At 34.4% G+C, this 14,909-nt stretch overlaps 1 long non-coding RNA gene across 1 annotated transcript; it reads left to right on the top strand.

Annotated features, from left to right (window-relative positions):
- Nucleotides 1-9,781: 9,781 nt before the first annotated feature.
- On the top strand, nt 9,782-11,778 carry LOC119768019. The gene is made up of 2 exons (XR_005277858.1): nt 9,782-10,173; nt 10,234-11,778. It is a non-coding gene; the product is annotated as an uncharacterized LOC119768019 (long non-coding RNA).
- The last annotated feature ends 3,131 nt before the right edge of the window (nt 11,779-14,909 follow it).

The following is a 14,909-nucleotide window of genomic DNA, read 5'->3' as shown; positions in this document are numbered from 1 at the left end:
CGTGGGGTCTTTCACTTCATCCAGCAGATAGTGATGAGCACTCTCCGCGTGTTATCAGTCCGGCCAATGTCAAAGGTCGGGCGCACCACTTCGTGTATGGATCGCTGGGGTTTGGAAGGAAAAAAGCTTTGATGACGTTGATTCTGTGTGAATTTCCTAGGAAGTAGTACCTGATAGTGGCAATCATTTGAAACATATTGATCTGACAAAGGTCCCGGAAGCTTAATGGGCCCCAAAATACTCTAAGATTAATATTGATCATTGCTCTTAGCTTAATCAAAATCACTAGGGTTTTGAAAACCGTTGAACTTAATCCGAATGAAACAAAATTAAGAAAAACCCTGAATTTAAAATTAAATAATTAACACAGTATTGAAGCTTTAAAAAATAGTTGAAGAAATCGTTGAGAGTTTATGCAACAAAATGCATTTTAATTCAGTCCGTACTTTTTTTAAACGAGACATTGCAAGTTTGAATTATTTACAGTCTATTCAATGGCATAACCAATCCAAAATGTTATATACTCGCCACAAATACCCTTGACAGTGCCCAGAAAAAAAGACCCCCTGCTCCACAAGTATCTGTGCCAATTTTGAGCGAAATTGGTTGAGATTAACCCATTTAAACCCGAGCCTGAAGTTGGTGAAAACAATGCTTTTCATGCAAAATTTCATTTTTTTAATCGCCAATAATTATTCAGGATTGAATTTCACAGCTTTGGTATATTCTATAAAAGTTGTGCATTAAATTTCTCATGAAATCTCACCTTTGTAAAAAAAAAGCAAGTAGCACAGACCAAACAGAAAGAAAATTGTGGTTTTGATACATTTTCCCGATTTTTTCCATACAAATTTAACCTTCGAGTATCAATGGGTGAATGTTTACCGATTTTGCTCATATTTGGCCCAGAGTTCTAAAATATCCCAAGGAACAATATTCAGCTTGTAGAAAGGTTTTTTGATAAAAAAAGTCCCATATTCTGGGCCCCCTACTCTACAGTCAAGATGAGTGAGGGAAAATTTCAAGCGGTAAAACTTTTATTATAGCGTTCATTTTACATTTACTTCAGAAAGAGAATAAAAATGGACTATTTGACTATTTAAATAGGTTTCAATGAAAAAGCATTTGTGACATGTTCTAAGTCTTTTTTCCGGTTGTTGGATTCGCATATTTTTCATGTATTCTTCAATTAACTGTTAAATAGTAAAGACAATTAAATAGAAAATTATTCTGCAAAATTTCACATTTGTTTGCCCTTCTTAATTTTTATTTTTTTGTTTTACATGAAACTTTGTCCTTCCATTACAAAACAGACTAAATTTGAATAGAACAAGATTTCTAGTATTTTTGAAAAAAAATGTATGAATCAATTGATACAACATTTACTAAGAAATGAATGGTATTCATGGCATGGAATTAAGTAAATAAGATTCAGTTAAATAAAATATTTTCGGAATTATCAAGTGATCACAAAATGCAACGAATACTTGTCTTTCCAAGTTTATTGTGGTTTGATTTTCTTTTTTCAAATGAATAAATTTATCTATAATGATCGAATTACAGTGAATATTATTGTAAAAATAACATCCAGTAGATACAGTCGATATTCTCTAAGTTGATATTACAGTGATCTTGGCTGGAGAAAACATTCAATTTAAAGAATTAAATAATTGAAGTAAGACATTGAAAGAGACTGGAAATCTAATGGAGCACCCGATTCGAGTGGTATAAATGATAGTTCTCCCATAAGAAATACATTGTAGGAAAAAGCAAAAACTGCTCGAATGGAAATGCTCCATTATCTTCATTCCTCGATATTTTCCCTTGCTTGAAGGATGTCTTCCTCGACGGTCCCTTGGATTCTGTATGCTTTAAAAATCTCTTCCGGTTGTCAATAATTTCACTTTCTCATGGCTTGCATAGACATTTTTCTTGGCGAAACGTAGCTTGACATTAGTTTGTTTTTGTTTGATGGACGTTGCCATGATTCTCTCCCATAGCTGGGTATCAAGAAAAAAATATTTTCAATCGAGTCTTCATTTTGAATCGTTCTGTAAACTGATGATTCTCTTCCTATTGACAACCAGAGAGTCGACTGTAAAACGTAAAAAATGGGTCTTGAAACAAAACTGTTTATTCAAGTTTTGAATTATAATTCAATAAAATGAAAAAAAAAATGATAAAATAGAAGCAAATCAGAGAAAACTTGTAAGCATGCGCTTGTCGCACCTTTTTTGTTTAGTAAAGATAAAGATTATTTAAATAAATGCATTTTATAATATTTTTGGATAAAAACACTGATATTTTTTAAAGATAAATTTCGAATTTTTGAAGAGATTTTTTAATAAAATGTATTTTAAGTTTTTGTGTATCCATTTTTTATCAGCTTTTTGCAACTTCCCAATCAAACCGTTCTCCGCTTGACGGGTTCATTCCGCTTCGAATTCCGCTTCGAAAATTGTTTCGAAATTTTCTAAACGGAATCTCCGGTTGGACTCCGTTTCGATTCCGTTTAACCATTTTTGCACAAGGGCGACACCTACTGGTGTACGGCGGAACCTCGATGACATTTCGCCGCGTTTCGCCGAAGCGGTTTTTCTGCCAGTGTGTGAGTGAGGTGAAACGTCAAACGTGTTTAATCGTGGAAATTTTTGCCAGCGTTGCAGCACGAGATGAGAAATCAGATTTTCTCGAAATCTCCGGGCTAGTTATCTCCAGTTGATTAATTTCAAGTGTCGTCCTAAAATAAACGGCGCCTCAAGTGTTTCAAGTGTTCCGGCGACAATCCGACGGACGACAGAGTATCTAATGACCACTGGTCCGTCGAGGCGATGCTCGGGAAAGATTATTGCGGAACTACCTAGAGGCTGCTGCAAGTGGGAGTAGCGGAAGCGGAACTGTCCTGCGTGCTGATGTTGGTGAGTTTGGTTGAGACACAGAACTTCTTTATGCAAAACTATTTTTTACAATGATTTTAGGAATTGGATCAAACCTCCCTATTCATGTCATGATCGAAACAAGTGCGTGAAGCGGGTGCCTCGTCCGGCTGTGATCACTTCGATGTGCGAAACTCGCACAACCGAACCAAATTTGTCCCGAGCCAAGAACGTTCGATTGACGACGTTATGCATGAGGAGTTTTTGGCGTCAGAGGAGAGAGAAGGGAAAATGGCAGCGGATGGACCGGCCGTTCTCTATGACTACTATGAATTTGCGGTGGAAGTCGATCTGGACCTACGAGTTGCCAAACTTCTGTGTCAGTTGGTCCTCTACGAGATGACAGACCAGCGGCTCATCGGAACATCTTGAGTGTAAGTGTATTTTTTTTCTTTATGCATTTTTCAAAAAATTTGCCTCTTTTGATAATTACACTAAATCTCCTAAATGCGCTCCCCCCGATTGCGCCTCCCCCGTTTTGCGCCCCCCGAATTGCGCTCAAACCCCGAAATAACGCTCCCCCCAAATAACGCTCTAAGTGGCGCAAATCGGGGGAGCGTTATTGCGGGGTTTTGGCGTAAAATGGGGTTTTCTTTTTAAATGTACTTTATTTACATATAAATGAATTATTTGTATAAGGGGTCATCCACAAAACACGGATAAGGGGCCATCCACAAATCTGGGTATCCAAGAACTCCCGGAAGTCATGCCCTAGATATCTACTTGATCAACGGGGGTCTATATGGGTGTATTAACCATCGGTATAGCTTCAGGTAGCTTCACTGAACCACGATGGATGCTCTGGAGTTCGTTGGATTGTCATGGGTCCTCCAGGAACTCCCGGGAGTTATGACCTGATGATCTACCTGATCAACAGGGTTCTATATGGGTATATTAATCATCGGTATAGCTTCAGGTAGCTTCAGTGAACCACGATGGATATTCTGGGTTACGTTGGATTGTTATGGGCCCTACAGGAACTCCCGGAAGTTATGACCTGATGATCTACCTGATCAACGGGGGTCTATATGGGTGTATTAACCATCGGTATAGCTTCAGGTAGCTGATGGTGTTGATGGATGATACACATATTTCATTTATATGTAAATAAAGTACATTTAAAAAGAAAACCCCATTTTACGCCAAAACCCCGCAATAACGCTCCCCCGGTTTGCGCTCAAACCCCGAAATAACGCTTCCCCGAATTGCGCTCTCCCCCGGTGTGCGCCCCCCAAAAAGAGCGCACATGGGGGATTTAGTGTATTGAGCCTGTACAACCCACCAAATCCTCCTGACGGGTTGAATCTAAAAAATCACCATAACGGTACCAAGGAGCACCCAATTCTTAAAATTTCAGATTATTGTGGAATTGGAATATGACTTGACTTATATAACTTTGAAAATGTAAAAAAATACAAATAAGGAACACGAATTTATGTTTTCACTCTAATTGATCAGGTTTTCCAATATACATGAAATATGTTTTGCCTTCAAGTTGAAAAATGTGCGCTTTGTCGAAAAAAAGTTATTTTTGATTGCTATTTTTTATTTGTCTCATTGAACATTTAGTTTAATGATAACTGATGGATTTTTGATATTTTTGAAAATAATAAAATTCTGAAATTCTAAAATTCTAAAATTCTGAAATTCTAAATTTCTAAGATTCTAAAATTCTAAAATTCTAAGATTCTAAAATTCTAAAATTCTAAAATTCTAAAATCCTGAAATTCTAAAATTCTAAAATTCTAAAATTCTAAAATTCTAAAATTCTAAAATTCTAAAATTCTGAAATTCTAAAATTCCAAAATTCTAAAATTCTAAAATTCTAAAATTCTAAAATTCTAAAATTCTAAAATTCTAAAATTCTAAAATTCTAAAATTCTAAAATTCTAAAATTCTAAAATTCTAAAATTCTAAAATTCTAAAATTCTAAAATTCTAAAATTCTAAAATTCTAAAATTCTAAAATTCTAAGATTCTAAAATTCTAAAATTCTAAAATTCTAAAATTCTAAAATCCTGAAATTCTAAAATTCTAAAATTCTAAAATTCTAAAATTCTAAAATTCTAAAATTCTAAAATCCTGAAATTCTAAAATTCCAAAATTCTAAAATTCTAAAATTCTAAAATTCTAAAATTCTAAAATTCTAAAATTCTAAAATTCTAAAATTTAAAATTTAAAATTCTAAAATTCTAAAATTCTAAAATTCTAAAATTCTAAAATTCTAAAATTTAAAATTTAAAATTCTAAAATTCTAAAATTCTAAAATTCTAAAATTCTAAAATTCTAAAATTCTAAAATTCTTAAATTCTTAAATTCTTAAATTCTTAAATTCTAAAATTCTAAAATTCTAAAATTCTAAAATTCTAAAATTCTAAAATTCTAAAATTCTAAAATTCTAAAATTCTAAAATTCTAAAATTCTAAAATTCTAAAATTCTAAAATTCTAAAATTCTAAAATTCTAAAATTCTGAAATTCTGAAATTCTGAAATTCTAAAATTTAAAATTCTAAAGTTCTAAAATTCTAAAATCCTGAAATTCTAAAATTCTAAAATTCTAAAATTCTAAAATTCTAAAATTCTAAAATTCTAAAATTCTAAAATTCTAAAATTCTAAAATTCTAGAATTCTAAAATTCTAAAATTCTAAAATTCTAAAATTCTAAAATTCTAAAATTCCAAAATTCTGAAATTCTAAAATTTAAAATTCTAAAGTTCTAAAATTCTAAAATTCTAAAATTCCAAAATTCTTAAATTCTAAAATTAAAAATTCTTAAGTTCTAAAATTCTACAATTCGAAAATTTTAAAATTATTCAATTATAAAATTATACAATTATTAAATAAAAAAATTAAAAATTGTAAAATTATAAAATCTGTAGTTTTTTTAAAGGTCAAAAAACCAAATTTCCAGTTTTTGCATTTTGGTTGTTTTTAAAACCGCCTTGAGTCAGGGGAACTCCAGAAATAATAAAATCATAATATTATAAATTTATGAAAAAAAAAATCAAATTCAAATATTAAATTCTTATTTTATTCTTTTATTGTTTGTTTTTGTTTTATTGTTTTATTGTTTTATTGTTTTATTGTTTTATTGTTTTATTGTTTTATTGTTTTATTGTTTTATTGTTTTATTGTTTTATTGTTTTATTCTTTTATTCTTTTATTGTTTTATTGTTTTATTGTTTTATTCTTTTATTCCTTTATTCCTTTATTCTGTTATTCTTTTATTCTTTTATTCTATTATTCTTTTATTCTTTTATTCTTTTATTCTTTTATTCTTTTATTCTTTTATTCTTTTATTCTTTTATTCTTTTATTCTTTTATTCTTTTATTCTTTTATTCTTTTATTCTTTTATTCTTTTATTCTTTTATTCTTTTATTCTTTTATTCTTTTATTCTTTTATTCTTTTATTCTTTTATTCTTTTATTCTTTTATTCTTTTATTTTTTTATTCTTTTATTCTTTTATTCTTTTATTCTTTTATTCTTTTATTCTTTTATTCTTTTATTCTTTTATTCTTTTATTCTTTTATTGTATGGTATGGTTAGATGTCTAGATTTTAGAGTTAGAAATTTTAGGTTTTCAGATTTATTGATTTATAATTATTTAAGTTCTTGAGATTTTTTTATTTATACATTTTTTATGTTATTGTTGTTTGATATCTATTTTTTTTTTTGTTATTTTTAAGGTCTTAGATTCTTAGGTTTTAGATTTTAATACCATAGATTTCAAGAGTTTTTGATTTCAATAATTTTAGATTTTTACATTTATAAATTTCAAAACTTTAGATTTCTATATTTTTTTTAGTTTTTTCTTTACAATTTAACTTTTTTATATTAATAGATTAACGATTTGAAGAGCTTCAGATTTCTAGTCCTCTGTTTTTTTTTACATATAGTTTTACATTTTTGATTTTTAAATTTTAGATTTTCTTGGTTTTATATTTTTAGATGCTTATGAACGGCCCGAGCGGTTTAGGCTTTCAGGATTTTTGTGATATTTACTTGTAGAGTCAAAACAGATCAGTAAACTTCACTTATATGTATATTACACTTTTTAAAGATTACATTTTTTTGCGGTAACACTCTCAACTTTTACGCGCACGATCACATCACTCAACTTTTTTTTTTGCTAATTTCATTAAGACTTTCGTCGAGCCAATTCTCTACGTTGAAGCCAGACTTGTCCTCCAGACCTCTTCGCCGAGCCATGCCAGACCCCGAACTCCTAAGTCCCGGGTGGACTCTTCACGGCGGCTAAGTCCCGGCGGACTCTTCACAGCGGCTAAGTCCCGGCGGACTCTTCACAGCGGCTAAGTCCCGGCGGACTGCGGCCTCCACCGCTAAGTCCGGCTGGACTGGGGCCTCTGCTACTGGTGGCTGCTGGCGGGTCCGGCTGGTCTGGGGCTTCTTCAGGATCTGGAACTGGACTGGGCTTGAACTGGCTGGAACTGACTGGAACTAACTGCCCTCCTCAAGAATTTTGGGGTTTTTATAGTCAGTCCCCGAAAACTCTACTAAATTTTGTTCTACTAAAAGTGGTCCGTTTCGATGAGAAGCATCGATGAACCTCATGAATTAAATTATGCAGACCTCTGCAATTCTTCATGACTTTCCGTATGGTGTAGTGAGTACACCTCAAAATCGGAAGTCATGGGTTCGAACCGTTGTCGTGAAACTTTAAATTATGTTATTGGAATATCAAAATTATGTTCCTCGAACATTCTCAAAATGTAAGTCAATAATGAGAAGGTCGAATTCTTCATTGAACAAACATGCCAATGAATTTGGTTAAGCCACACCCTTAATTTCCCCTGTGTAATAACATCGCACATTCATAATTGAAAGCTTAACCATTTTTTTGATTGCCTAACAATTGGCGAAATTTAATAAAGGGCTTTTCAGGTGAGGATGACTCATGATCCACACCTGTACATAAGCTTAATTATTTGTCGCGCAACGCGAGTCGACGGGTAAAATTATTTATGCTTGCGTAAGCGCGCATGGTCAGAACTGTGGTGAGGATCGAAAAATGGACAAATTTAATGATTTAAATTTGAGGTCGCTGCATTCCCCCACACTTACCAGCTAGATGTTTGTATTCTTGAAAAGCATTAAAAACATCTATCGAAAGTTATTTGTAGGTTGGAAGAATATTCCCAAAATTAATAATTTGATTTGTGAAAAAAATACTTTGCAAAAAATCATAAAAAAATATAAATGGCTGGCTATAAAAAACTGATTTAAAAAACATTGGTTCGGTTAATCTCCCCCACACTTATCAGCTAGATGATCGTCTGAAAGAAATGATCATCTATGGAAAGAATATTGTCGGGTGTAGTGATCGTGCGGTTTACAATTTGTTCTTCTTGTGCTTTCTTGTAAATTGCTTTATAATTATAATTGCTCTTTTGATTCTTCTACTGTAAAATTATTTTCATTACTCTTTTGATCTTCTGTCCTGTTAAATTACTTGAATTACTGTTTTGAACTTCTCTTGTAAAAATATTTTCGTTGAAACTGATTTAAATAAACATGCATTTGAAATTAATTTTCATTATCTCTCCTAAAAAAATAATTGCATTTTTCCCACTGTAAGCAAAATTTGTTGTTGTAGAACTGTGTTGATCGGCTGGTTGTTATCGTCGTCGTCTTCCATCAAAATCGTCTTTATCGTGAGGCTATTCATTCCACAGTGACTTGGTCAATTGGTCAGTTTTCGAGGCTAAGGTGTTGAATTTCGTCGATTAGTGCAATTGTCGTTTCCATCATGAATTATGCTTCATAACTCAACTGTGAGTTGACTGTGGTCAATTTTGAGAGTGCATTGACTTCTTTCTTGCTGAGTATTGTGAATTGTTCGTAAATCCAGTATTTTTGTCCAAAATTGACTTTTCCAGTTGCTTTGTATCTTTGACAATCTCAAATTATTGACATCGGTTGATGTAATTCTTGTTTAGGAAATGTTGTTTGTCCAACATTGTGTTTTCGTGTAATTTGCAACTTTGGCTTTTGTAAATTAATGACATCGGATGATGTTATCATTTGTTTATCATGATCCTTTTCAATAGTTTCAGACGTGCAGTATGATCTCAACTTGCATTTTTTGTTGCATAATTGATGTTTCGCATTTCAATCATCTTTGCTTCGCTTAATTCCACATTTCGATTGGTAATTTGTTTTACGTGAATGTCTCGTTACTAAAATTGCGTCTTAATCCGACTCGATCCTCATTGGTATGACCTTTTTGCCACAACATCAACACCGTTACCTGTCCAACCTCCCGCATGACTTTGCCACTCACCATCTTGCCATCACAAACTTCTGCATACGAACGCGTAGAACTTCTCAGCATACGAACGCGTCGATCATCTCAAGTGTTTCGTCTCTCGTCTCTGCCATATTTTACTTCAGTTTTTTAAGTTTTGTTTCTCCCACAAAAATTTCTTACATGTTTTCTTCGCATGAACAATATTTTATAATTTTCAGGATTCAATTCTATCATTTTATTCCTGTGCAAAATTGAAATTCAAATTTACTTACAATCTTATAAATCTTGTTGATATTTTTATATGAAATCAGTTCTATTATTTTTAATACTTAATACTTTTTTATATATTTAGATTTAGAAGATTTTTTTTAATTTTTTTCTTTTCTGTTCCCTTAGTACCAGTAAACTATCTCCCCACTTGGAACAAATCAGCTGTTGAAAGTTAGTTCATATCTCAGCTCAGGATAACAAATGTACCAATCTAATTGTTAAAGCAATCTAACAAATGAAATGATATGAAATACAAATTTTAGGGTTTTCAGGATTTTCATATATTTCATTTTTTAATACTTTTATTTGTACAGATAATAAAATATCTAGATTTTAAGAAATAATCATAACAGATTTTTTGATATTGATACTTTTTTATTTTTAGATCACATTTCATATTTTTTAAATTTTGAATTTAATTTTTGTTTATTTCTTCATTTTAACCCGTACTTAGAAGTATACATTCAAGACATATTTTATCGTGTATCTGCTTTTTTATGTTATTTAATTCAGTTTTATGTGTAGTTTTCTAGTGTACTCGATTTTCTGAAAAATGTATCAGTTATTTTATATAAATTTCTTCTAATCATTTTCTTTTTTTCCATCTTTCATATTGTGACGAGTTCAATGGCATCCATTTCTTAAACGTCTCCAAAAGCAACCGGGTCTCCAAACATCACTGAATCTAATGCGGACAGGTAAGAATTTGAATAATTTGTAAGATATGACTAGAATCTAAATATATCTTTCTCATTTAGGGTGCGTTTCGACGTGATTCAGGAATCCCCGTTCAATGAGGTTGAGATTTGGATCGTGTTTGTGGACGAGGGAGGTCCTTCGGGATTGCATCGACATCTCAGTTCGGACGATTAGAACCAGAACAAGTTAAACACGTCGCTATTTTTAACCACCAAAATCCCCGGGGGAGACGACGAGCAAGATCTACCTGTTGCAGCAGGGGGCACCGATTTGAACAGCACGATGTCGGTGATCCAGCTGCCAACGATCATGGAGAGCTCCACTGACGGATTCGTAACCTCTTCCAGCAATCGTCGCCATACGAATGCCAACGCTGGTGCCGCTGCTACCGGAATACCGCCCCTGCTTAGCTCGCAAACCTCGGTGAAACGCATCTAAAGTGCCGAATTGGAAATGGACAAAAGCTGCGCAACCCACAGCACACGGATATTCCACACGCCATCGTCACCACTCAGCAAATGCTTCTCGTAAAACCCAATCTCGAACCTCTTCCATAAATAAACTGCGAGAGAACTACATGAATGTCGGTCGGCGCCATCGTACCAGTTTACCAAACTGCAAACCTACGAAAGCACACCAAATCGACGAAAGCGGTTGACGAGCTGGACACCGAGTCTTGGACCAACCCGCCCCTCAAAATCATCCGACAAGATTAACGGCGGCCAAGACGAAGACGATGGAATCCCGCGTGTATCAGCCCAGCGTCGAGTACGGTCGAAGCGGGAATTGTCCGCCGACTTGGAGAGTCACATTGGACGATTCCCGCTTTGACCGTACTCGACGCGTTATCCCATCGTCTTCGTCTTGGCCGCCACCGATCGTGTCGGATGTTTTGCATGGCCGTTTGTTCCAGGTCAAACTCGGTCTCCAGCTCGTCAACCGAGAAGTGGTTCGAGTACCTAGGAACGATACCACAGGCGTCTTCTAGTAGGATAACGATCAGAAGATTTAGCGCAGAAGGGAACTTCCCAAGTATGAGAATTAAGATCGACAATCGGATGTTTTCGCAACGATTATCCCCGGAGCGGATTGCGGAGAATGCTACAGCGACACCGTTGTTCACCTTTCTCGACTACCGTCCGGAGGTCCCGATTCCCCCCAACTAACTTCCCGGAAACAACTCGCAGCAAGGTTAAGCTTCACGTCCTTTCGCCGTCCAACGGCGTACGGTTCGGACCGTATCTACCGGCAGTTCCAGTGCCGACTGCGAATGTCCCGCAGCAGACATCCGGTAGTTTCGATGGAACTCCAAACAGTGGCGGCGGTTCCGTAGCGGGCCCGAGCAACCGCGATATCGACGAAAATAACTGCAACTTTTGCCTGGACTCGATCGAATCGGTGTCCACTGCTGCAACAGGTAGATCTTGCTGGTCGTCTCCCACGGGATTTTCGCGAACCTGCCGACTTGGTATAGCGATCATTCATGTACATGCACTAAAACCTATGTAATTTTGCGAAAAAATACCATTAAAAGGGGTATTTGGGGCTGGGACTCGTGTTTTTGTTTGAATAATTGATAAATATAATCTCAAACTATAAAAAATGACCGATCTGTTTTTTTTTCTGGTTGAATTTCAATTCAACCAAAACAAAAAGAAAACCAGTATATAAAAAACAAGAAGAAGAAGCAGCTGTCAAAACAAACCCGTTCATTCCGTTTCGATTCCGTTTGAATTCCGCTTAAACCGATTTGCGGTGAAAACTCAAACGGAACCGGTTGTTGCGTTTGAAACGGAATACGTTTTAGAATCTAAAACGAACACTGTTTAGAATTCGAATCGAACTTTTTTCGCTCAAGCGGAATTCTAAACGGAATTCAAACGGAACGCGCTGAGTGGGTTCTGATGATAAATTTGTTTAAGAGGCAGTATTTGTAGATTCTGCTCGGTTTGTTCTAGAGGTCGTATCGAGGTGCTCCGATTTGGATGAAACTTTCAGGGTTTGTTTGTCTATACATGAGATGAACTCATGTCAAATATGAGCCCTCTACGACAAAGGGAAGTGGGTTAAAACGGGAATTGATGTTTGAGGTCCAAAACACATGAAAAATCTTCAAATTGCTCGCATTTCCGTAAAACTTCATCAATTCCAACTCTCTTAGATGCATTCGAATGGACTTTTGAAGCCCTTCAAAATATGCTATAGACATCCAGGATTGGTTTGACTTTTTCTCATAGCTTTTGCAAATTACTGTTAAAAATGGATTTTTAAAACCTTAATAACTTTTGGCACCCAGCCTCACTCTCATAGGTCAAAAGTTAGGAATTTCATGGACTATAAGCCTACGGTATTAACTTTTTGGCCAATTGCAGTTTTTCTCATAGTTTTACGATTTTTCTAGAACAAACATTTTACAACGTTAGTTTTTGCCCTGTAGGCCTCCATAGCGGCACTTTTTGGTCTCAATTTTGTCATATTCGTAATCCTTGGGCAATTTCACGTAAGTTAGAAGTATTGGAGTTGTAATTTTGATTTAAATAATAATTAAATAAAACATTTTTGAAAAAAGAAATAGATCTTATTTACCCTATGATCAATACGTCAAATGCTGTATCAAGTAGGCGAAAACTTGTTTTACCCCTAATCCGACAAAATGCTAAATAATATTTTAATTAATTCTAATTGGCATTTTTTCCAATCAAATTCAAAATTTCAACACCTCAATCTAATGTAAAATTTTCTGAGGATTCCGAATATGTCAAAATTGAGACCAAAAAGTGCCACTATGGAGGCCTACAGGGCAAAAACTAACGTTGTAAAATGTTTGTTCTAGAAAAATCGTAAAACTATGAGAAAAACTGCGATTGGCCAAAAAGTTAATACCGTAGGCTTATAGTCCATGAAATTCCCTAACTTTTGACCTATGGGAGTATGGGTGTTGGAGGCTGTTGCCAAAAGTTATTAAGGTTTTAAAAAAATCCATTTTTAACAGTAATTTGCAAAAGCTATGAGAAAAAGTCAAACCAATCCTGGATGTCTATAGCATATTTTGAAGGGCTTCAAAAGTCCATTCGAATGCATCTAAGAGAGTTGGAATTGATGAAGTTTTACGGAAATGCGAGCAATTTGAAGATTTTTCATGTGTTTTGGACCTCAAACATCAATTCCCGTTTTAACCCACTTCCCTTTGTCGTAGAGGGCTCATATTTGACATGAGTTCATCTCATGTACAGACAAACAAACCCTGAAAGTTTCATCCAAATCGGAGCACCTCGATACGACCTGTTTCACATCGGTGAAAAACTCGCTCTTAATTTGTCATTTTGTTTTCATTTCTATAGCATAGCATAGCATTACGGGTCTGTAGATTAGAGTACAGTTGTCACTTTGTTATCATTTGTGTCACCAAAAACTATAACAGAAAAACCAAATCTGGTCCGCAGGGCCAAAAGGTTGGGCAACCCTGATCTAGAGTTAACCCTCTACCGCCCAATTTTATTCGATTTTTTTTATTTTTTCTTGTTCTGGAGGTCATTTTGAGCAACTTTTGTTCTTCGAAAAACTTTACTTCTCTTGTTTTATATTTTTCTTGTTTAATTTTTTGGTATTTTTATTTGCACTTATTTTGTTTATTTTATGTTTGTTTCTGATAGTATTTGGCTTACTCTACCACCTCCTATCTAGTTTTTTTTCATGATTTTACAGTCACTTTTTCAATTTTTTGCTTGTTTTTACGTTTTCTACTATAGAACGTTCCAGCGTCATTTAAATTGAAACATACATAACATACATAATACAGAGGAAATGTTATTAAGAAACACAGCCAAAGCTGACCCAAGAAATACGTCATTTCTTAAAACATTGGAGAAGTCACATAAAACAAGTCACACTTCCAACCTTAGAATTTTTTTATAATTTATAAACAATGCTTTATAGAGATTTAGAAATTGGTTAAAAATTTATTTATGGCGGGGTTGGGTTGTACAGGGTACACAATGAATCAAAAATGATCAGTTCGCCGTTCACTGTTTAACCTCTGAATATCCATAGTTTATTCAACAATACCGGCGCCCTCCCAAGAAGGCAGGCAACAAGGGTAGGAATGTTAGTCATTCCAAAACTTGAATTTGCAGACTCTTCAGACATGGAGTTTGTAGCTCCGTTCCAGACGACATAGCATAAGACCGTGGAATCCACAGCATCTCATCCAAGCACCTCGTGAATGGTATGCTTCTTTTCTTTATGTTAGTAGGATAAGGTATTGGTTTTTCGATGCCTCCCGAGCTAAGATGCTATGGGGAGGAACTATCAGAACTCATCCGACGGCGCAAAACTCATCCGATGATTAGGGAAGGACTTTTTTGAACAGTTTCCAATCTAACAAACCGATAAATTGTTTGACAATGTTTCGAATTTTTATTAAATTATTATTATTTTTTGTATCTCCGATACAATGTATTGGTAAATCTTTTGGGCAGAGCAAAAAAAAGGGGTGGTCCGGCTTCTAGCACTTCGAGTCGGAGCCGAATTCTAATAATTCTGAAAAACTAAATCTCAGTCGCTACAGCTTCAGAAGCGGGATTTAGTTAAGCAAAAAATGCATTTTCAACTGTATTCAAGTAATGAATAGCTCTGTACGAAGTGACCAACCAAGTCTCAATAAAACAGTTTTGCAAAATAATAAGTTCAATTAGTGAAAAACAGTATATTGGATGCCAATAAGAGATAATATTTC

This window comes from Culex quinquefasciatus, chromosome 2 (genome assembly GCF_015732765.1).
Source record: "Culex quinquefasciatus strain JHB chromosome 2, VPISU_Cqui_1.0_pri_paternal, whole genome shotgun sequence".
Classification (NCBI taxonomy): Eukaryota; Metazoa; Arthropoda; class Insecta; order Diptera; family Culicidae; genus Culex; species Culex quinquefasciatus.
This window is presented reverse-complemented; position numbering and strand designations above follow the sequence as displayed.